The following is a 23695-nucleotide window of genomic DNA, read 5'->3' as shown; positions in this document are numbered from 1 at the left end:
GTTTTACTTAGAGAAATTGGAATCCCATGTTCTGGTCTTACAAGGTCAACTCACCAGCGAGACGAGTGGTAGAGTTCGATTAAACCTCATTAATGTGTCCATTGTACAGTTTGTCATTTTTGCCCTTGCTCTGATCTGAAGTGATTTTCTGCGAGCCTCCGGGGTGCCTTTGTGTTGGAAATTTAATGGGGTTGTGAGAGAACTCTGTACGCCACTTTATTTCTTTTTTTAATCATGAAAATGCAATATATATATATATATATATATACCATGACACCATGTTACTATTCACATTAGCACATTTAAAATTTAAATGAACATTTATCAAGATGTGTCTGTACTAAACAGGAGAGTAGTCCATTAGTAGTTTAGAGAATTTTGCTGATTTATTTAAGTTATCTCAACTAAAGACACTTATATATATATAAAGGGGGAGAACATGCAAACTCCACACACACAAGGCGGGTTCGATTCCCGCCTCCGCCTTGTGTGTGTGGAGTTTGCATGTTCTCCCCGTGCCTCGGGGGTTTCCTCCGGGTACTCTGGTTTCCTCCCCCGGTCCAAAGACATGCATGTTAGGTTTATTGGCATCTCTGGAAAATTGTCGTGTGTGTGTGTGTGTGTGTGCCCTGAGATGGGTTGGCACTCCGTCCAGGGTGTATCCTGCTTTCATGCCCGATGACGCCTGAGATAGGCACAGGCTCCCCGTGACCCGAGGTAGTTCGGATAAGCGGTAGAAAATGAATGAATGAATGATAATTCTTCTCATTTTCTTAAAGGATGTTCACTTCCTGATGTCAGTGACGTTTCTAAATACAGTTTTATTAAACCATTCTAAACACCTTCAGCAGAAGAACAGACTTTCCCATTAATATACACAAAAGAGAAATTGGCAATATAAAGTTCAACAAATTCACTTAAAACATTTATCTACTTTAGAATGTTGAGCTTGTAAAGATCCCTGTGTGAGATGTGAGTCTGTTAAACAGGTGATAAAGCAGTGCAGCTTTGTGGAGAGAAGACCTTTACATCGAGGAGGCAGAGATGCAACTTTCCCATAGTGGCACTTAATGTTAGTTAGTTACAATATTCATATTTCAACACAAATCTACTGACCACAAAATGCACTAAACAGTAATCCTGTATGCTTTATGTAAAATTTCTGTCCATGTGATGGCATACCAAAGGGGTTGAGTACAGCATTGTGTACAGCATCTCTATTTACCTTTAGTTATTATATTCTAAGTGTACTTATTTTATTCCATTGTGACTAGCTGTGTGTGTGTGTGTGTGTGTGTGTGTGTGTGTGTGTGTGTGTGTGTGTGTGTGTGTGTGTGTGTGTGTGTGTGTGTGTGTGTGTGTGTGTGTGTGTGTGTGTGTGTGTGTGTGTGTGTGTGATCTGTTACATGTAAGCATTTCACTTGAGCCTGACTGTTAGCACTTCAATAGACAGACAGACAGACAGACAGACAGACAGACAGACAGATAGATAGATAGATAGATAGATAGATAGATAGAGATATCTGTTTTGAATAGTATGTATGCATGTATCTTTCTGTCTCTCTCTCTCTGTCCATCTGTCTGACTGATATCTATCTTTTTTCAGTCTGTCTGTCTTTCCATCCATCCATCCATCCATCTACATATATATATATATATAAGCCACATGAAAATTCTCATATATACTTTATGTACATGTACTTTTTGGTCTGAGACTTTATAAGACTTTATTTGGTCTGTTGTCTTTATAACAACCCGACAGTCAAAATTCAGAATTATGAAATTAGGTCACAAATAATTTGCTATCATAGTGATAGCTTTAAAATAATGGCTAAGAGGTCCACATGTAACATGAACGATACATGATCATTTTGTAAATTATTAATCCATAAAATCTTTATTTAAGGCACAAGATATCAGTGCTGACTGAATAGAATTTTTTTTTCTGGTAAATTTTTACATAACTCTCCTGCAGCCAAGAAGGTTTTTGGTGCTTGTGTGTGGGTGTGTTTACGTCATATAATCTCTTTTGGAATTAAACATATTTTACCAAGTCGAAATTGTAGTTCCTATATTTTCCTGTGTATTCTGATAAGTCTCACAGTAATGACATAAAGGCACCAGTATTGAGTCAGAACTGACAATGAAATAAAACACTGCTGATCATTTCTCTACAACACTGCAGCTTTCTCAACCACTTGATGCCAATGTAATAACAAAAGACAGAAGGCTGCATGGTCATCTGCAGTGGGGTGACTGTGAGTAACACACACCATCCAGCCCTGGGTTCAGTTATTGGTGCTGAATATTAATGGAGAGAGCCATCAGACTAGTGGATTTAAATTGCCTACAGCTAGAAATTCATTTTCCTTCTTTAGTTGTAAGTGTTGCTCTGATCCCTCTTGTCACAACCAGCGACAGAACAGTTTGTTCTCACAGTGGTGCGTCTCTGTGTGTTACTTTGCAGGCTTCGTTATTATAATAATATTTGTAATTATTATTTCCTTTATCGGATGTCAAAACAAGACGCTTTAGGAAGAATTGCCACGGGTGTGATAAAGTTAACGCAAATCAAATCGTGTTTCTAGAAAGCCACAGTGACGAGATGGTCGTGGAGGAACTGGTGATAAGGGAAGAGATTGGGTAGTCTCTTGAGTTGACAAGTATTCAAGGACATTCATTATTATTATTATTATTATTATTATTATTATTATTATTATTATGGGGGGGCATGGTGGCTTAGTGGTTAGCACGTTCGCCTCACACCTCCATTGTTGGGGGTTCGATTCCCGCCTCCACCTTGTGTGTGTGGAGTTTGCATGTTCTCCCCGTGCCTCGGGGGTTTCCTCCGGGTACTCCGGTTTCCTCCCCGGTCCAAAGACATGCATGGTAGGTTGATTGGCATCTCTGGAAAATTGTCCATAGTGTGTGATTGCGTGAGTGAATGAGAGTGTGTGTGTGTGTGCCCTGCGATGGGTTGGCACTCCGTCCAGGGTGTATCCTGCCTTGATGCCCTATGACGCCTGAGATAGGCACAGGCTCCCCGTGACCCGAGGTAGTTCGGATAAGCGGTAGAAGATGAATTATTATTATTATTATTGTTGTTGTTGTTGTTGTTGTTGTTATTAATATTATTATTATTATTATTATTATTATTATTATTATAAAATCCACTAATAATGAGAATTATATATATATATATATATATATATATATATATATATATATATATATATATATATATATATATATATATATATATATATATATATTTGCTTGCTTATTTATTTATTTATTTAAATAGATGAAAAAACTTTTGTTTAAAAAAAATTATGCTGTTCAATTTTTTTTTCTTCTTCTTTTAAACCACAAGGACACAGTATGTCAGAATAGACTTGGTTATTTTGACATCTGTAATGATGCACAGTTTTACTGTGAAATTGAGCACAAAGATTTAAATTGCTTCCGCAAGCCGTACGTGAGGATCAAAGGCAGAAAGATTTCCTTTTCCCAAGCGAGCACTGACATTTTTCTGTATTGTGTCATAAACTCAGTTCACAAACGTTGCCCCAGGATACTTGTCTGAAATCTTACACACTTGGTTTATAAAATGAAGAACAAGGCATAGTGAGAAGGTGTGGATGTGACCCACACTGAATTCGGTGAATCTGTCAGCGATGGCTATTTTCGGGTTATTATAAATGGATGAATCGGGTTATTTCACTTTGTGGAATTTCATTTCTCATTTAAATTAATAAGACAAAAAAATGCAGCTTGTCATGATGTAGAGAAAACAGCGTGCTATCACCTCCAACTCCTCCTGAAGATTCATCCCTCTACCTGTGTGAAATGCACCTGACATGTGGATGCAAATACAGGCCTTTAAATCAATAGAAACAGACCAGAAATTTAGGAAAAGTTTTCTTCACAAATTAATTAATTCATTCATTCATCTTCTACCACTTATCCGAACTACCTCGGGTCACGGGGAGCCTGTGCCTATCTCAGGCGTCATCGGGCATCAAGGCAGGATACACCCTGGACGGAGTGCCAACCCATCGCAGGGCACACACACACTCATTCACTCATTCACTCACACACTACGGACAATTTTCCAGAGATGCCAATCAACCTACCATGCATGTCTTTGGACCGGGGGAGGAAACCGGAGTACCCGGAGGAAACCCCCGAGGCACGGGCAGAACATGCAACCTCCACACACACAAGGCGGAGGTGGGAATCGAACCCCCAACCCTGGAGGTGTGAGTCGAACGTGCTAACCACTAAGCCACCGTGCCCCCCGCTTCTTCACAAATAATAAACTAAAAATATTTTTTTAATCATTGAAGAGAAGAATAGTGACTAGGAACAAGGAAGTGCTTGTGGTTGCAGGGAGTGAGTCCAGGACAGCCATGTGTGTAGGCGTTGGTGAAACAGTCAGACAACATCTGTAGTAGCCTGGTGGTTAAGGTGTTGGCCTACAGATCGTGAGTAACACTCCAAGGGCCACCAAGCTGCCACTGCTGGGCCCCTGAGCAACCTTCAATTGTATATAAATGATAAATGTAAGTTACTCTGGATAAGGATGTCTGCCAAATGCCGTAAAAGTAGATGTAAGCTGTGATGATGTAATATTTGCAGAGAAAGTTGTCAATTCTGGACAGTTTTTTTTTTTCTTCGAATTACTGCTTTCCCCATAAATCTGATTATGAATCATGCTTCAAAATGTGCCAAACATGCTGCCAGACGTAGTAAGATTTTACTCATAAATTTCTGACATAAAAGTTGAAAAATCTTTGGCTTATAGACCACAGCCTTCTGTGTTTTTTCCTCATGTTGAAAACCTGTGTGTTATGAGTTTTGTAAGTAAAGTGTTTTGCCCTCCTGTTATTCCTGACAGAAAAAAAATAAATCCTTCCGATACAATCTTCCACAGTAGAGCTGGATAAGGTGAGACTCAATTTGTCCGGTTTTGATTTAAAGCTCAAAGTGGTCAGATTGTGTGTGTGTGTGTGTGTGTGTGTGTGTGTGTGTGTCTCTTTTTCTCAGCACAGATTACGATCCTTTCTCTGTCCCCTAAATCGTCTGCTCCAAACCAGGTGAGACATCAGTGGAGGCTGACTGGATGAGAACAATCATGATTTCAGAACAAAAAAATAAGGCCAGGACAATCTTGAAAGCGGATATGTCTGAGCACTTGGCTCATGTCTGGTGGTGGGATGGATAGTTTTCTCTGTCGGCTCGGACCGTATCCTTCCTCACACCTGGGAGGAATCGTATAGACCAGGGCTCATATTCATGACAATTCTTATCGCAAAGAGTTGCTCCTAATTACAAAATTCTTCGAAATGTGGGCATTTCCTCTTAAATTTAAAAAGAATAGCTTAGCAAAGACAAAAGTTATTCGCATTTATATATATTCTGCTGCGATGGCATGTACTCTAACAGAGTCGAGTGGTCGGCGGCAGAAATGATATAATTTGTCTCTATGACATTTCTGCGCTGTGCTGGAGATGTTTACATTTATTACATTTATAACATACAGATGTTAGCGCAGCGGTGTCCAGTCTTATCCACACATGGCCGGTGTGGGTGCAGGTTTTCATTCCAACCAATCAGAAGCCACACCTGATTCCACCTGTTTAATTAGTTGTTCTTGGCTTTTAGTATAGACTCTGGTGTGGCTTCTGCTTGGTTGGAATGAAAACCTGCACCCACACCGGCCCTTTGTGGATAAGATTGGACACCGCCGTGTTAGCGCGTCTCTAATACGATTGATCACGAACGTCTCAAATATCTTAACATAGAGACAAAGTGAACGCCAGATTTTAAAAGAGCCCCCTTTTTTTTATTGGACAACCAATCACAGACTTCACATGAATGTGTCATACCTAGTAAAAAGGTTTAAGCCCCGCCTCCTCTCTAAGATAAAAGTTGTTGTATTTTCTTTGCTCAGTGTTGCTCTGTGATTGGTCCTGAATCACTCTTACGATACGATTCCTAGTTAGAAACTTTAAGCTAAATTAGGAGCTTTCGGAGATCATGTTACTGAGCTCATTTTGTGCGTAAAGAATAAAATATCTTCTAAACACTTGCTCTTATAGTAGTAAACTAGGCTCAAGAGAATCGACAGTAATTGTTTCATCATTAATTACTTTCAGAATAAAAGTCATTTATACATGCCGACTCAGACAAAAGAATACCAAGAGGGCTCAGCATTTTTATACATCATCACTAATTCTGCTTCATTAGCAAGAATATTTTTGCTAACTAGGCTGATTTACTGTACCAGAGAATAAATCACAACGCACATCACATGGTTTCTCTGCTCTATTATATATAGTGGTGTGTAAAACAATACAGTACAATACAACGTGTTGTTGACTTGATTTCTGAAATTTATTATTTTTTGAACAAAATTAAAATAAAAACGGGGGGCACGGTGGCTTAGTGGTTAGCACGTTCGCCTCAAACCTCCAGGGTTGGGGGTTCGATTCCTGCCTCCGCCTTGTGTGTGTGGAGTTTGCATGTTCTCCCCGTGCCTCGGGGGTTTCCTCCGGGTACTCCGGTTTCCTCCCCCGGTCCAAAGACATGCATGGTTGGTTGATTGGCATCTCTGGAAAATTGTCCGTAGTGTGTGAGTGAATGAGAGTGTGTGTGTGCCCTGCGGTGGGTTGGCACTCCGTCCAGGGTGTATCTTGCCTTGATGCCCGATGACGCCTGAGATAGGCACAGGCTCCCCGTGACACCCGAGGTAGTTCGGATAAGCGGTAGAAAATGAATGAGTGAGTAAATTAAAAAACTAGACCCGTCTTTGTAATATAAGTAGAAAATACATTATAAACAGTGCACTTTTAGAATGTAAGACCCTAAATGTTTCTTTTGTACTCGATGGAAAACCATAAAATGGTCATGTCGACCCTAGTAGTTGTAGTTTATTGGTTCTTTCCACTTTTCTTTCATTGCTTGTCCAGTTTCTCCAGAGTCTTTGTTGAATGTTTTCTTTGTCATAATTCTTCATCTTTGTTTTTGGTGATATGAGTTTCACTGCTTATTTGCTACCTGGATATATTTAATGCTATGGATTATGATTACGGTTAATGGTTATTTTTGGTTATTCCCATTTTAAGGGCAAAAGGTGACTGGCTTCTGATGTGAGGTATCACACTGCCTTTGATTTTCATTTGTCTGAATTTTACCCAGGGGGCACGGTGGCTTAGTGGTTAGCACGTTCGCCTCACACCTCCAGGGTCGGGGTTCGATTCCCGCCTCCACCTTGTGTGTGTGGAGTTTGCATGTTCTCCCCGTGCCTCGGGGGTTTCCTCCGGGTACTCCGGTTTCCTCCCCCGGTCCAAAGACATGCATGGTAGGTTGATTGGCATCTCTGGAAAATTGTCCCTAGTGTGTGATTGCGTGAGTGAATGAGGGTGTGTGTGTGCCCTGCGATGGGTTGGCACTCCGTCCAGGGTGTATCCTGCCTTGATGCCCGATGACGCCTGAGATAGGCACAGGCTCCCCGTGACCCGAGGTAGTTCGGATAAGCGGTAGAAGATGAATGAATGAATGAATGAATTTTACCCAACAAAAATAGTGTTTTCTCACGTTTCTGTTTCATGTGGTGCATTTCTGAATTTTGGCTCTAGACAAACCAGCACAGGAGGAAGTCTTTGCACTGCTATATTTATTCCTGCTCATTTCATTCAGAAAACTGACCTAGCTACCAGATACAGATGGAGTTTGGAAGAGACTCTCTGATTTGATGAGTAGATGTTCTGGTGGCAAAAAACATTTGTATTTCTTTCTGCTAGTCTTAAAAGAGAGAACTCCAACTGTACAATTTCAATTGTACAAATTTTTTGGTTTGTTCTTGTTCAAAAGTGAGAGATATTCCTATGCTTCCATCAGCCTCTCTGGTCTTTATTTCCTCTTTTCACCATATTTAAATTTTCACCATATAATTTTATATGCCTTTAGAATAAACCAGCACCAGAATGTTCTTAAGACCTCCTTTTTACATTACAAATATAACATTATTAATTTCCCTTTTAAAAAATTCATTCACTGAACATTCATTCAACTTTACGCTGGCCATCATGGTTCCGGTGGATGCAGAGTCTAACTCAGGAATACAATCTGAACAGTTTCCAGCATTTGACAGACACCCTAATCCAGAGTGACTTACATTTGTATGTATTTGTATATATATATATATATATATATATATATATATATATATATATATATATATATATATATATATATATATATATATACAAATACATACAAATGTAAGTCGCTCTGGATTAGGGTGTCTGTCAAATGCTGGAAACTGTATATATTAATATATTAATTAATAATGTTATATATGTATATATAGTGTGATATATATATATATATATATATCACCAGGGTTTGAACTCACAACAAAGCCCAATGCCGCAACCACTAGGCTACCACATTCCCCATACAATCTCATTCACACACACATTTGCAGCTAGGTGAATGAAGAATCACAAGTCTACCTGCTGGCATGCTTTTGGAATGTGGGAAGAAACCGGATAACATGGAAGAACCTCACATGGGGGATGTGGAAGCTCAGTGTTGAAGGTGTTGGATCAGAAGGTTGTGAATTCATCTCAGGTCCACTAAGCTGCCAATGCTAGGTGTCTGAGCAAGGCCCTTAAGCCTCAATTGCACAAATAAAAATCTTGAAACCTGAAACTTATATAACAGTTAGTTCATGTCAACTTATCTGATTGGTATGAAATAAAAAAAAGTAGCTCTAGATAAGGGCGTCTGCCATATTCCCCCTCAGAAACACACAACCTGAGCTTAGGATTGAGCCAGGGACCCTGGAGCTGAGAGTCAACAAGCTATAATCCAAAAACGTACTGCAAATATGTTTAGCATTAGATAATGAATATTAAATTTGTTATAAAAAAGCGTCTGAATTAATGAATGGGGCGAGTGAGTCACGGGTGTACATGCCGTCTCGCCATCGACACATTGCATATGGAGAATTTGTCAGGAACTGACGTATGAGAACAAAAAGATTGCCATGACTGCAATTAACCAGCCATTAATTCTCCTCTGGGAGAATACACATCACTCTTTTCACTCTAATATAATGTACTACGCACTAAATTACAATTATATTGCTCAAGCTTTTGGCTATTGCATTAAAAAGTTAAATGAAAAAATCCAGTGAAAATCATTCACAAACATCCGCTAGAAATGAAGCTTCCACACTCTGCTACAGCAATCTGTAGTAAGAATCTCATAAATACTGTACACATAGGGTTCATCATGATCTCATTCCTATTTAAGCAATATCGTATAAGCAGGAGTGTGTTTATACTGAAATGTTGCACAGACGTACAACTACATTGTGAGTATGATGTTGCTGTTACATATACAATAGATTTTCTCTGCAGGCACTTACAGCCCCTGGTAGTGTGTAAGCCACTCATCATGAATTATCAAGAAACTAGTATGGTTAAGTGTAATTGTTACCATCACATCTTGTAGTGTAGTCATCACCATCATACGTAATTGTTCTTTCTGTTATCATGCTGTTTTAAATAAGCCACCCTTTCCTAAACAGCTGCAGAGACAGATGTGTGTTCAATAAGGCATAGGCTCAGGATCCACATTGTTTAACACCACTAAGGCTTAATACTGTATCTGTCTGCTCTGGATGTCATCAGCTCCTGTTAGACAATTCAGTTCAACAACTCTGCATGAGAAAAATCAAATAAATGATGGGTCATTAGTTCTAATTGAGGGTTCTTGACAAATTTCCGTATGTAACTTATTATTTGGTTTAGATTGGAAATTGACTCCGCATGTAGTTCAGTACCCAGGGCACAAAGTAAAACCTGTCGAGTCATGTCAAATATTGAGTCACGTCTAATTCCACCCATGTAATTGAACAGAATTGAAACGTGCGGCTTTGCTGCAGGTCGTCTACTCCATCTGGGTTTGGTTGGTAAAATCAACAAGGGTAGCGTTGTGCCATCGCATTTGGAAGAAATCTAAAGGTAGAAAATGCGTGTACTGTAGTCAGCAGTTCTTTGTCCCTAAAGCATAATTCACTGCAGGAAAAACATTCATTATTCAGAGATTCATTGTGTTTTGGAAAATCATGCTTACTATGCTAGTCACTATGCTAATACAGTACCTTCCCATGCCTCCTAATAGACTTTAAATGGATCTGTGAACTCAAAAATGGTACCTGAACTAACCAGTAGGTTTTGAGCTCAAATTCCAGGACAGCCAGAAATCCATTCATCTCTGTGTGAAGGAACGTACAGCCCTTTGTCCATTCCAATGACATGTCCTGTATGCAATACACTCTTAATGAATGATATCCTGCTCTGTAGATAATCCTGTTAAGTGGTTTGGCTGAACAGTGAAAGTGGACACATTATGTTCAGTACAGACTCTTCAGAGAGGAAACTCAATTAGATATGGTCTTTAATCAAATGCACAGATCTAATGTTATTTAAGCTTTTTAGTGTAACTGAGGTTAGAAACAACTAGGGATGGAAACAATGATGCTCTGTGATTCTTATTTTGCAGCCTAGTGTATGTGTTGTGCAGCGCACTGTGGGGCCAATACAAAAAATAAAAAATACTATGAAGGAAGTAGTGAATAGATAGATAGATAGATAGATAGATAGATAGATAGATAGATAGATAGAACAATACTACTTCTGGGTGATTCAAAATTATGACTGAATTGAGAGCAAAGGTGGGGCACGGTGGCTTAGTGGTTAGCATGTTCGCCTCACACCTCCAGGGTTGGGGGTTCGATTCCCGCCTCCACCTTGTGTGTGTGGAGTTTGCATGTTCTCCCCGTGCCTCGGGGGTTTCCTCCGGGTTCTCCGGTTTCCTCCCCCGGTCCAAAGACATGCATGGTAGGTTGATTGGCATCTCTGGAAAATTGTCCCTAGTGTGTGATTGTGTGAGTGAATGAGTGTGTGTGTGTGTGTGTGTGCCCTGTGATGGGTTGGCACTCCGTGCAGGGTGTATCCTGCCTTGATGCCCAATGACGCCTGAGATAGGCACAGGCTCCCCGTGACCCGAGAATAGTTCGGATAAGCGGTAGAAGATGAATGAATGAAAGCAAAGGTTCTTGTTTTAAGGATTAAAAACCTTGGTGTTTTTACAGTGCTGGGATATGAAGAAGAAGCCTTTATTTTGTCACATATACATTACAGCACAGTGAAAATCATTCTTCACATATCCCAACTTGATATCACATATCCCAGCCATGATACAGCGCCCCTGGTGCAGAGCAGGTTAACGGCCTTGCTCAAGGGTATAACAGTGGCAGATTTGCAGTGCTGGGGTTTGAACCCCAATCAACAACCTAGAGCCTTCACCACTAGAGCCACCACTGACCCGTATGACCCTATGATCCTCTCACATCTAAATCATTAAGTCTCTTCTCTGTCCTGGCACCTCGGTGGTGGAATGGTGGCGGACATTCCCCAGGATGTCAAAACGACATGTACAGACCGATCTCCTCCTTCAATACTTAAACTAGACCCCAAATATTTTTGTCTGTGTGGTTTATTTGCAATTTTTCCTCCCAAGAGTTTTTAGCCAAATGGTCTTCTTAGTCTTTTGCCTAGTGAACAGTACTGATGTAGTCATTGATGGAGACTTCAAAAGCACTTCTGTAAGTCGTTCTGTGTCTGCCAAATGCTGTAAATGTAAATCAAAGCCTTATCCACCGAGCTACCAAAATTTGCTCAGCAAGCATAAAGGGATAAAATGTATGCCACGGCTTTCTGTAATAAAAAAAATGTAATCATTGGCAAGTCACGGTGGTCTAAGAAAACTTATTAAACTTTTATTTAAAAAAATTTTCAACTTTGCTGTGGTAGTATAACTGTAATTTGCACTGGGTTGCATCACCTTACCTCATCTTTGATTATTTTACTACGACGGCACGAGCACACTGCAAAAAATGGCGTCTTAGTAAGTGAAAACATCTTAAATATAGTCAAATGGGTCTGGTATTTACTTTTATAAGGTTATAACTAACCGAGTATGATCCGATTATTAAAAGTTAATTCTAGACATTTGTACTAATTCCAAGTTTGATCATTTTGTAATCATTATAGTGTTTATTTTTAAAAAGACACGTTTTTACAATAATTGCACGACAATTGCACGTTGTTTTGATAGAATTCCATTTTAAATGAAAAGCCCCTGAATTCAGAGTCTTTAATAACACTGACTAGCCAGGGTGTATAGTTGAGACACTTTTTCCTGTGTTCCAATATGAAAGGTGGTGTTTTTAGTTTTTAGAGGCAAATTGATTGGATTGGCTCTAGTTGAGGAGACTGCTGCGTTCTCACGGCGAGACAGGTTATTTTCTCCTATAGGATCACCTCCACGTTCACGGCCTTCACGTTTTACAGCGATGTTTACGTCCAAAACATTCAATAACAGCCCTCTCGATAAGCAGAAGGTTAATACTAGTGGTTAGGAAGAGAGTAGAAAGAAAAGTAGTCTTGAAACGCTGTGGATTCATTGATTTGAAGAGGTTCTTCATCAAAAATACACCTCGCTGATGTGTCCTTGACAAAGGCACTGGATGTTCACAGATGAAAACGTATTATGAGAAAAACGATATTTTTAGATACGGCTGTTGTCATTTTGCCACACATGTATAATACAGATGTAGTAAAAGGAGTTGGATAAGACTGTTAAGACACATTGTAGGCTTTAGTCGTGAGTGTTTCAGCATCCAGTATATCAATATTTGTTCTCTCAATATTTACTATCTGCCATCAACAAACTTAGAGTCCAAACAGCTTTCTCTGAAAATGATATAAATATATTACTTTATTATTTTCTTTCAAATAAATTCTAGATCAGGGTTTTAATGGACTGAGACTTAATGAACATTATACGGTGTAACATCATAAAGCTGGTTATAAATAACAGCAGTGTCTTTAAACCTAAGCATTAAAGGTGAGGTGCACGATGTTTGAGAAACGCTTCAGAAAACCGAGTCGGGCCGTAAACAAAACAAACGTGTAGCCAATGAGCAGAAAGGGGCGGGGCTTGTCGATATGTGTCGGAGAGACTGTTCAGTGCGCATGTGTGACATTAGCAGAAAGCGATTGAAACATTGACATGGTGGATAAAAATGAAAAGTGAAAAAAGGCTTACGATAAGGCAAGAAGCAGGACCCGTGTTAATGTAGGATCAGCTTTCCAGCGCTGGAGAGAACTGAACGTCTTCCGCGTGAAACGGAGCCAAACCTTTCACGGTACAACACATGCACACTGAACACTCTCTCCACCGCAAATTAAACTTAAACTCAGTAAGACGTCATAATCAGAAATAATATATTCATCCTACTCAGTGTTGTAATGTAACGGAGTACAAATACTTCGTTACTGTACTTAAGTAGAAATGTCACGTATCTGTACTTTACTTCGCTATTTAAATTTATGTTAACTTTCACTTTTACTCCACTACATTTCCTAGATAAAATGTATACTTTTACCCCGTAATATTTCCACTTAGCATCTTCGTCACTCGTTACTACAAAATAAAATCAGAAGAAATGTGTGTGACTGCAATAAGGGAGGTTTGGCGAATCACGCGCAGTCAGAGCTGGAGGCGTTTATCTATAACGTTAATCGGCGGAAAGCCGGAAAGACGGCAACCAAAAGCAGTGAAATGTCACTATTCTTATTACCAGAGTTGATAACACAAACCAAATATTAATGCAAACAATCCATTCAATACTAAATAAAAATAATATTGAAAAAATATAATATAAAAATAAAAATTGATTTGGTCTTTGTCTTGTGAATATTGTTTTAGTAATGACTGCATTCATTGGACACACATAAACAAACATTCATTCCATCGGATCCTGACACTGGTTGTGTTTTGTTCCATTGTTTTTTTGTGTTGGTTTTGTTGACGTTGCCATGTGTTTCGTTTTGATTCCTGTCTCCTCCCCTGTATTGTCCTCTGGTTGTTGATATAACCAGTGATGAGTACTCTCACCTGTTTGGGGTTTAACCTTTGATTAGTTCGTCTGTTTATTCCACACGTGTCTTGTGTTCAGCTCTAAGTATTTGTTCAGCTTCTGATTCTTGCTTTGTTCACAGTTTTGATTTTGTATACTCAGATCCTGACCTCTACCTGTTCCTGGATTATGTTTTGCTTCACGTTTCTGGACTGCGCTTTATAATTATCGTTATTAACCTGCACTTTGGGGGGCAAGGTGGCTTAGTGGTTAGCACGTTCACCTCACACCTCCAGGGTTGGGGGTTCGATTCCCGCCTCCGCCTTGTGTGTGTGGAGTTTACATGTTCTCCCCGTGCCTCGGGGGTTTCCTCCGGGTACTCCGGTTTCCTCCCCCGGTCCAAAGACATGCATGGTAGGTTGATTGGCATCTCTGGAAAATTGTCCGTAGTGTGTGATTGCGTGAGTGAATGAGTGTGTGTGTGTGTGCCCTGCGATGGGTTGGCACTCCGTCCAGGGTGTATCTTGCCTTGATGCCCGATGACGCCTGAGATAGGCACAGGCTCCCCGTGACCCGAGGTAGTTCGGATAAGCGGTAGAATACGAGTGAGTGAGAACCTGCACTTTCATCCTACGCTGTGTAGTCTGTGTTCTATCATCAGCTGCAACATGGATGTTAAACTGAATTATTTTAACTTATTTTGTAACATCGTAGTTGCATCGTATTTATATTTGAAATCCGTACAGTGAGCCGTGATTCAGAGCCTGTGTTCACTGGCAGGCTTTTAATGACAGATTCTGGTGCTGCGTTTAGGGAGTTTGGCAGCGTCAGAGTCTGCATTAGAGAGCGAGCTGCAGGATGAGTGTGCTTCAGAGGAGCACGAGGGAGCAGGAACATGCTGATCAAATTTATCTCAGTCTTTACCCTCCTAGAAGTGTTGGCGTCAATGCGCTGCTGTGATTTAGCTACATAGCTCTCTAAGACTGAATGCGTGTTGTGGCAGAATCCGAGTTGTTTATTGGACCAGTACTACACTGGATATGACATAACAGCACAAATCCTGCATGAAATCAATGCACTGTACCAATAAATTATCATACGTTATCCATAAGCAGCTGACTGGACATGAAAATGTATATTTCAGTACCAAAAGTTATGTTTTTTTTCTAGCCATAAATAAAAATATAGCAATAATGGGAAGGCACTGGTTTGCATTTGATTAAAAAATTAAACCACGAAATGAACAAATATTTTAATTCACACCAATTTTTTTATAATAATAATAACAATAATAATAATAATATTATTGCTATTATTATTATTATTATTATTATTATTATTATTATTATTATTATTATTATTATTATTATAGAATAAGTATAGCAATAGAGTATGATAAAATAAAGTATCTGGTGTACAGATTTAGGTGAAGTAACAGGTGAAAGAAAAGAACAATAAAAATAAAAATATTGCAAGTTTCTCTCATGCGTTTTATTAAAAAACATAAACCACAAGATGATCTTCAGCTTCTATATGATATTTTAATGGTCACAGAGAGAGTGAAAGTTGCACTGCACAACAAATGTAGTAAAAACATAAAATAATAATAATAATACTAATAATAATAAAATAGTTTTATCTGTATTATTATTATTATTATTATTATTATTTACTATTATTATTATTTTTACTATTATTATTAAGTATCTATTTTTTTTTTTACTATGATTATTATTATGAGTAAATAAAGTATCTGTACAGAGTCAGGTGAAGGAAAAAAAAATCCCTCTCTCTTCAGTCTCATGCTCTTTAATACATCACTGTGTGCTTGAAGAAGTTAAACTATATAATGGCTCTGTAAGTCTTGGTAAGTGTGTAATATAAATTATTATAATTATAATAATAATTATATTATTATTATATTATAATATAATTATAATATTATTATACTCACGCGTGTGTGTGTGTGCCCTGCGATGGGTTGGCACTCCGTCCAGGGTGTATCCTGCCTTGATGCCCGATGACGCCTGAGATAGGCACAGGCTCCCCGTGACCCGAGGTAGTTCGGATAAGCGGTAGAAGATGAGTGAGTGAATGAACGTTCCAACTAAAAGTAAACTGAAAGCTGTAAAACAGAGATCATTTTCCGGAATCAAATCTGTCTTTCCACTAATGTACAATAGAAATGATATGATTATAATTTCTAGATATAATATTTCTAAATGCTTACACATCTTTATACACAGACATCTTCCTCTTCTGTCAGATCATACAGAGCTGTGCTACCTTTAAAGCATGTTAGGAAGCTGTTTGTGTGAGCAGATGACGGATATTCGGTCATGGCAGTGGCCATGTGCTTTGAGTGAAGATTTAGAGTTCATCAACTTGACATAACATAGAAATTGACGGCTTAGAGCTGCTGAGTGAATCAGTTTTGTTTAACCTGCAGTAAATCAACAAAAACATGAACCTTTTTTTTTTTTTAATCACCGAAATGGGGGGCACGGTGACTAAGTGGTTAGCACGTTCGCCTCACACCTCCAGGGTTGGGGGTTCGATTCCCGCCTCCACCTTAGGTGTGGAGTTTGCATGTTCTCCCTGTGCCTCGGGGGTTTCCTCCGGGTACTCCGGTTTCCTCCCCCGGTCCAAAGACATGCATGGTAGGTTGATTGGCATCTCTGGAAAATTGTCCGTAGTGTGTGATTGCGTGAGTGAATGAGAGTGTGTGTGTGTGTGTGCCCTGTGATGGGTTGGCACTCCGTCCAGGGTGTATCCTGCCTTGATGCCCGATGACGCCTGAGATAGGCACAGGCTCCCCGTGACCCGAGGTAGTTCGGATAAGCGGTAGAAGATGAATGAATGAATGAATGAATGAAAGAATGAATAATCACCGAAATGCATTTTGATTTTAATGTCAATTATCTGCTTCATTTGAAGAAAAATAATTAACAGATATTTTTTATATTTAAAAAACATTTGTTTTACTGATTTATTGTTTGATTTGGATTTTTCACTATGTTCACCTGCCGTTTCCCAGCCACTAGCCAGCTCTCTCCCTCCTATCATATGCCAGACGCAAGACACCTTCAAGACACAAGACATCATCCAGCCATGTCTTTTTTCGAAAGCACTATCTGCCTTCTTCGGCACATCTGAACTCACAGATGCCTACGATTGATCGGTGTTACTGTCGGTGTTACAGGGAGACAGACTACACCATCCCTCACACTCTGAAGACAGGGTCAAATTATCCGTCTCGGCTCCTCTCGGTTGGCTGTGACATCATCAAGATTCACACTTTACAAACAGTTCCTTTAAATTTGACAAGTTTTAAAACTTTCCAGAAGAATCACCATGCAGATTCAGAACATTCATTCATTCATTTTCTACCACTTATCTGAACTACCTCGGGTCACGGGGAGCCTGTGCCTATCTCAGGCGTCATCGGGCATCAAGGCAGGATACACCCTGGACGGAGTGCCAACCCATCACAGGGCACACACACACACACACACTCTCATTCACTCACGCAATCACACACTACGGACAATTTTCCAGAGATGCCAATCAACCAACCATGCATGTCTTTGGACCGGGGGAGGAAACCGGAGCACCCGGAGGAAACCCCCGAGGCACGGGGAGAACATGCAAACTCCACACACACAAGGTGGAGGTGGGAATCGAACCCCGACCCTGTAGGTGTGAGGCGAACGTGCCCTACCCTTCCAGAAACAATTATTATTAATTACAGTCGACCAAAAATGTATTTTGTTCAATCATAAAGTGTTGAATGCTTGAGTTTTTTCAGTAGTAGAAGTCAGTAGTCCTGCTATAAAGGCAGCTACTCTGAGTCTTTTTTGTTGAAAGTCAGCTTTCAATAAAGGTCAGTTTGTGTTCAGTCTGTGCTTTGAAACATTATGAATCTGGTGCTGTCTCTTGCATGAAAATATTAAAAAACGACCTTTGTTCACTTTTTACAAAGTACATCACCGTAGCATTAGTTTTAGTTCTTGTTCTTTTCTCATTGGATTTGTTTGTTCACTGTTCATATTAGAAATACACAACAAAACATGTATTTCTCAGTTATAAATGGTGATTTCCTCAAATATAAGCATGAACTGAGTATCTGTTATGCTGTTGTGTTGTCCAGGTCCTGTGTGTGATGTGTACACTGGTGTAGTGGACGCTGCCGAGGCGGGACACTGTACTGTAGATGCCATCCTCTACATCAGGTAGGTCCATCTCCTCTCTCCTCTGGCCGCTTCACGTTATCTGCCAGAGTTTTCAGCGGCGCTTTACGTCTGTGTTGTGTTTTCAATGCACCATTTTCAGCAATAAAAGTGTCATGTGCTGTAATAGAGCGATTACAGCAAAGATCTTACGTATGCATAATGCTCTAGTGAGACAAAAAGCTCAAACTGCGCTAAAGAATTGTTTAAGAAACAGGATTTTAATTCAGAACATATCTTCAGAGTCCAGCAGGATGTTGTATCCTACATATATCAGAAGAGGTGTTTCTTTAAAGTGCAGGTATGTTTATCTGTAAGCAGTTGTCTGTTAATTGTCAGATTTATTTGCAGAAATGTGTGCAAATGCACAGCTGGTTTATGAACTCCAGTTTGAACTTATGGGTACAAACTCAGAATCACATATTTATGCACTATTCTACACCATGCTGTGGTATACAGTAAGTAGTCTGAATATTGATGATGATGATGATGATGATGCTCTTATTCAATTAACCCTTTCCACCAAGGTCAGACATTATAAATCCTTTATAAAGCATACAAAGCCTGAATATATCTAGGCATGCAGAATACAGTAGCAGACGTACGGGAAGAAGCTCCGCTATAAGACTACAAAGAAAAACTCCAACACAAAGAGGTTAAATCAGGGGAGTCAAACTCAAAGTCACAGTGGGCCAGAATATAAAACTGAGATTAAAGTCACGGGCCAAAGTGAATATTTATTGAAAAATGAACTGCAACTGATACGTAATGTTCAACCTTTTTCATATGGAAACAAACTTTAGTTTTGCTTGAACGCAGGATTTGGAACAACCAGAGCTTGATATTACAAACATATAAGAAATTAAATTTGAAATAAAAGACACATCAGTGGTGTTCGTTTCTTATTTAAATAAATAAAATAAATGACGCCTCTCACCGGATCATTTTAAGTTCCTTTTTGAAGTGGATCTTTTTTTCAAAACCAACAACAAAACAATTTACATCATAATTTACATCATAGCTAATACTTACAGTAGTACTTTTTGTATTGTAGCTTTATTGTTATTTCAATATGTACTTTTATTTACTTTTATCTTTTTTAGGGTGACTTTTATTACCATCTGTTTAGGGACTACAGGTGAAAAATAGCCATCTGGCTAACTCTGGCATATTGACAGAAATGTTTATTAATATGCATTGTCCCTGTAATAAATAAATAAACAAATAAACAAACAACCAAAAATAATTATTTCATTCAATGAAAATCCAACTTTTCGACTAGTGTCTTTTTACAGTATGTGATATTCTCTCGTTACAGACACGTTAGCTCCGTTAGCACACAAGACAAACAGGTCTGTCCTTTATATTCGTGAACAGATAAACTGCCTCCCTCCTGTCTTGAAAGCTCCTATTGACCATCTTTGGTTTGGCCATTTTTATGGAGGGTGGAGTTAACTTGCCCGATGTGACTGTAGCACGGTTGTTAACGACTGTCAACAGAGAATGAGGGGCGCTTGCTGTTCGTGACTACGCGTCTATACAGTGGCAAGGCATTCTGGGATTTGTAATATTAGCGGCACATGCGGCTAGCCAGCTGTAATGCACATTTGATATGATCTCGCGGGGCAAATATAATTACACCGCGGGCCAAATTTGGCCTGAGTTTGACACCGCTGGGTTAAATGAACAGACAGAAAGCTGACACAAGCGATCGGCCATTGCACGGTATAAAGAGGAACCAGTAGCTAAAAAAAACACTTATTTATCCACCAGTTATTCAGTTTCTGAATTTATCCCATTATTTCTGGGTACAATCTTTTCTTACTCTGACCTTCTGACATTCGAGGTACCAGAATTCTTCAAATACACCTTGTAGCTTTTGAGATACACTCATTTTAAATTGAGCATGTCTTCAAGCAAGAGCCTTAAAATAAGGCTTAGAGTTGAACAGGTTAACAAAGCCAAGTGTGGAATATTGGACACTTCATGCACTCAACACTTGCCAAGGAGAAAGGATTATCAAGATGTCAGATGACACTCCGGTGCTAATTAGCTCAAGTTGTGTGATTCATTTTCGTCATTTTAAAAGGTCTGTGTATTCAGCCAAAGCTAGCGCGTCACATTACATGCATATGATGTCGTTTGCCATTGACTAGGAAACAGCTTTTTACTTCCTGTTAGTGTTCCATTTGAGGTGATACAATATGTCCGTTCTAAAATATATACGCTAGACAATAGGGTACATAGTGCATGGTGTGTAGTACATCATTTGAGACGCAGCTAGAAACTCATTCTGTATGCAGGAACCGTGCATGGGGTTGATTATGGGGTTAATAAATTGACATTTCTCTCCCTTTTCACTCTCTCTGTATGCGTAATGGCTGAACGTTAGCAATCCATGTTAACTATATTGTAATTGTCAGGAAATGGTGGCCAAGTTACAGGATGCAGGGCTGTCAAGTGTCACGCATTGAGAGTGACAGTCACGCATTTGGGTCTTTTGTCACGCTCTCCCACCACACATCGTATTTCTCACGCACAAAAACTTACTATTTATCATGTATTTAATATGCCGCAGCGCCCAAAATGTATCAGTCTGCACCGCTGTCTCTGTGGAACCGGGCAGGTTCAAGTGATCAAGTGCGTATCGAGCCCTTAGTCGAGCCTGACACTTATCAGCCAATCAAAAAAAGAGGCTACACAAGATGACAAAACAACATTACGAACGATAAAGGAGACCAAAAAGGTAACAAACACTTACTATAAACAACACCAGTCATAATCTCTCTCTCTCTCTCTCTCTCTCTCTCACACACACACACACACACACACAATACTTTGTATTTGGTTAAAATGTGTTCATTTTTTTTTTTTTTTTTTTTTTTTTTTTTGGGGGGTGCTGAGGGGTTGGAGATGTCACGCCTGTCTTCAAAACTTGAGAGCCCTGAGGATGGATGGGTGCAGTTACAAATTTTTATTTTATAACGAGCGAAAAAACAAGAACCTTAAACTTCACAGCAAATTCTGCCCCTTGGAATAAACGCTCTGTAAAACTCCTGTGGACTTAAAATTCTACTAACATTCAGTGTAAAAATTAACTAGAGTTTATTCAAATTATAACCCTTCTCATAGTCTAAGAAAAACACACACACACACACACAAAAAAAAAACACCACGAATACATTCACAGTATTTGTTAGACACTCTCATACAGAGGTGACTTACATTTATCTCATTTATACAACTGACCAATTGATGGTTAGGGGCCTTGCTCAGGGGCACAAGAGAGTCATCTTGGTGGATTTGGGATTTGAACTCACAACCTCCTGATTAGTAATCCAGAACCTTAACCGATGAGCTACTACTTACAAATAAGATTGATAGTCTCTGAAAATCCCTCACAGCATTAAGAATAGTGTAATAAAGTAAGATGGCACGTTTACCTTCCTCACAACGAAGTCCATGATAATGCAGCTGGGTGCGGGAATGATGTAGACCAAACAACACCAGGGGGAGTTGAATCAGGCTCCTCAACACCCAGGGAATGAACACCAAAATAGTACGCCACTTTAGAGTACCGTTAAACACCGGCTGGAGTCTAAAGCCCTATTCGGACGGGATTAGTTTTACGTGGGGACGTGGAGTAATGCAATTTTACCTCAGGACGTCTGTAATATAAATTGGCCAATTCGCACGGGACAAGACATCTCAGTAAAACTAGCAGAAGGGGGAGGGGTAACTCGCTTTACGCACCACAGTAACATCCTTGTCATCATGTGCGTATGACGTTGCTTCCTGTTATCACGTGCGCAAACAGACAACATGACGCCTCCATGCTTGAAAAACGCGCCAAAAACTACTTTTAAACAGGAAATGACGGAATTTTACCGTACATATTTACAGCGGTTCTATTCGGACGGGATTAGTATTACCTGAGGTGATTTTTCCGGACCTTTTTACAGAAGGTAAAAGTCGCTGTAATCTTTACTGACATTGTCCGTAATGATTATCGAGATGGCACATTCGGACTGGACTAAAATCACCAAGGAGCTCTGGTAATAATTACTTTACCCCCACGTCCACACGTAAAACTAATCCCGTCCGAATAGGGCTTAAGTTAGGAAAAAAAATCTCAGAAAATTTAACTTGGATCCAAGTTTATATCTAACTCTAGAATTTTCGACTCCAGAAATGTGCTGTGTACAGATGGGGATGGGATCGCAGACAAAAAACAAAGACTATAAGTGAGACTGTGGTGCACAAAACAAACACAACAGGAAAAGATCGACCAATAAACAAACAGAAAGCAGGACTTCAGTATTCAGTATACTGATTAGGGGTGATATAGAACATGTGTCAGTGACCATTAGGGTGAATGTGATGTTCTGGGGCTGATGGGTAATGTAGTTCAGTACTGATTCAGGCATAATAGTGAGAGCAGTATTTTATCATTGACTTCTGACAGTCGCAGAGATTTTTAGTGTTTGGATCCTTAATGTACAGTAAATGTTTAGTGCACTAATAATCTAATGCGCTAAACTCAGCATTAAGTGCTCAGGATATACAACAGTGTGTATAAATAGAAATAAACTGTAGCTTGATGAGCACTAAAGCCAACAGGTACGTGTTGTTGTATTTAACACAGCCGAAGGCGTGTAACATTGTACTTCTTTATGTTTTCACGTCTTCATCAGGTTGCTAGGCAGTTTGTAATGTTCAGATAGTTTATATAACAGTGTGTCACGATGAATGCATTTCCAGAGCTCACGCTGTCTGAATTCAGTCCGTATCTCATTTTACTGCTGCTTTATAGACAGTCCTCAGTTTTTTTTTTATCTTAAATTTATGTTTTTAGATGCAGCAAAATTCCCAGATGTTCGCAGATGAGCGACACGGATATGTGGAACGATCGACAGATGATCGACGGATGAACGAACTGAGCAGTTTAACATCTTAATCTGTGCATAGTCTGACTTTTACTCAATAGCTTGCAAAAAGCAGAAGCACGTTAACGTTGTAAAAAAAAAAAAAAGCAGTGTACCCGTGAATCTGTTCATTTTTTCCACTTCATGCACTAAAGAGGGTGATCTGCTTTCTGAAAGAAATTACATAGCAAGCATATCTGTGCTTTCTGTGCTTTAGGGAACGTCAGAGGCTACATTTTTTGGTCAGAGTTTGCTGGCAAAGTCGTAGATCCGAAAGCCGAAATAAATCCGTAGAGGTGGAGCGACACAGCAGAGCTGTAGAGTATAAACACCTGCGTCTGTTTTCTCTCAAGTCGAAGGTCACTTCCACATCGTTAGTAAGCATTACCAGCTTACGGTAGAGATGTAAACAGAACGGAATGTAAGAAATATCGAGTTTCAAATGTAATTTGAATATGTACTGGAATTTTTATACTTTTTCTCTCCTGGAAAAAAAATCAAATTTTATTTATAGACATATTTTAATAGTTGTGTGA

The 23695-nt window shown here is 39.4% G+C and overlaps 1 protein-coding gene across 1 annotated transcript in view; it reads left to right on the top strand.

Annotated features, from left to right (window-relative positions):
- chrm3b (cholinergic receptor, muscarinic 3b) overlaps positions 1–23695 on the top strand; it is a 122603-nt gene that overhangs the window by 13215 nt on the left and 85693 nt on the right. Inside the window, exon 2 of the mRNA XM_060889672.1 lies at positions 18156–18237. The gene's annotated coding sequence lies outside the window, so the exon portion shown is untranslated. The remainder of the gene's footprint in view (positions 1–18155; positions 18238–23695) is intronic.

The sequence above is a fragment of the Tachysurus vachellii genome, chromosome 2 (assembly GCF_030014155.1).
Source record: "Tachysurus vachellii isolate PV-2020 chromosome 2, HZAU_Pvac_v1, whole genome shotgun sequence".
Taxonomy (NCBI): Eukaryota; Metazoa; Chordata; class Actinopteri; order Siluriformes; family Bagridae; genus Tachysurus; species Tachysurus vachellii.
Note: the sequence above shows the minus strand (reverse complement) of the source record. Positions and strands in the feature narration are given on the sequence as shown.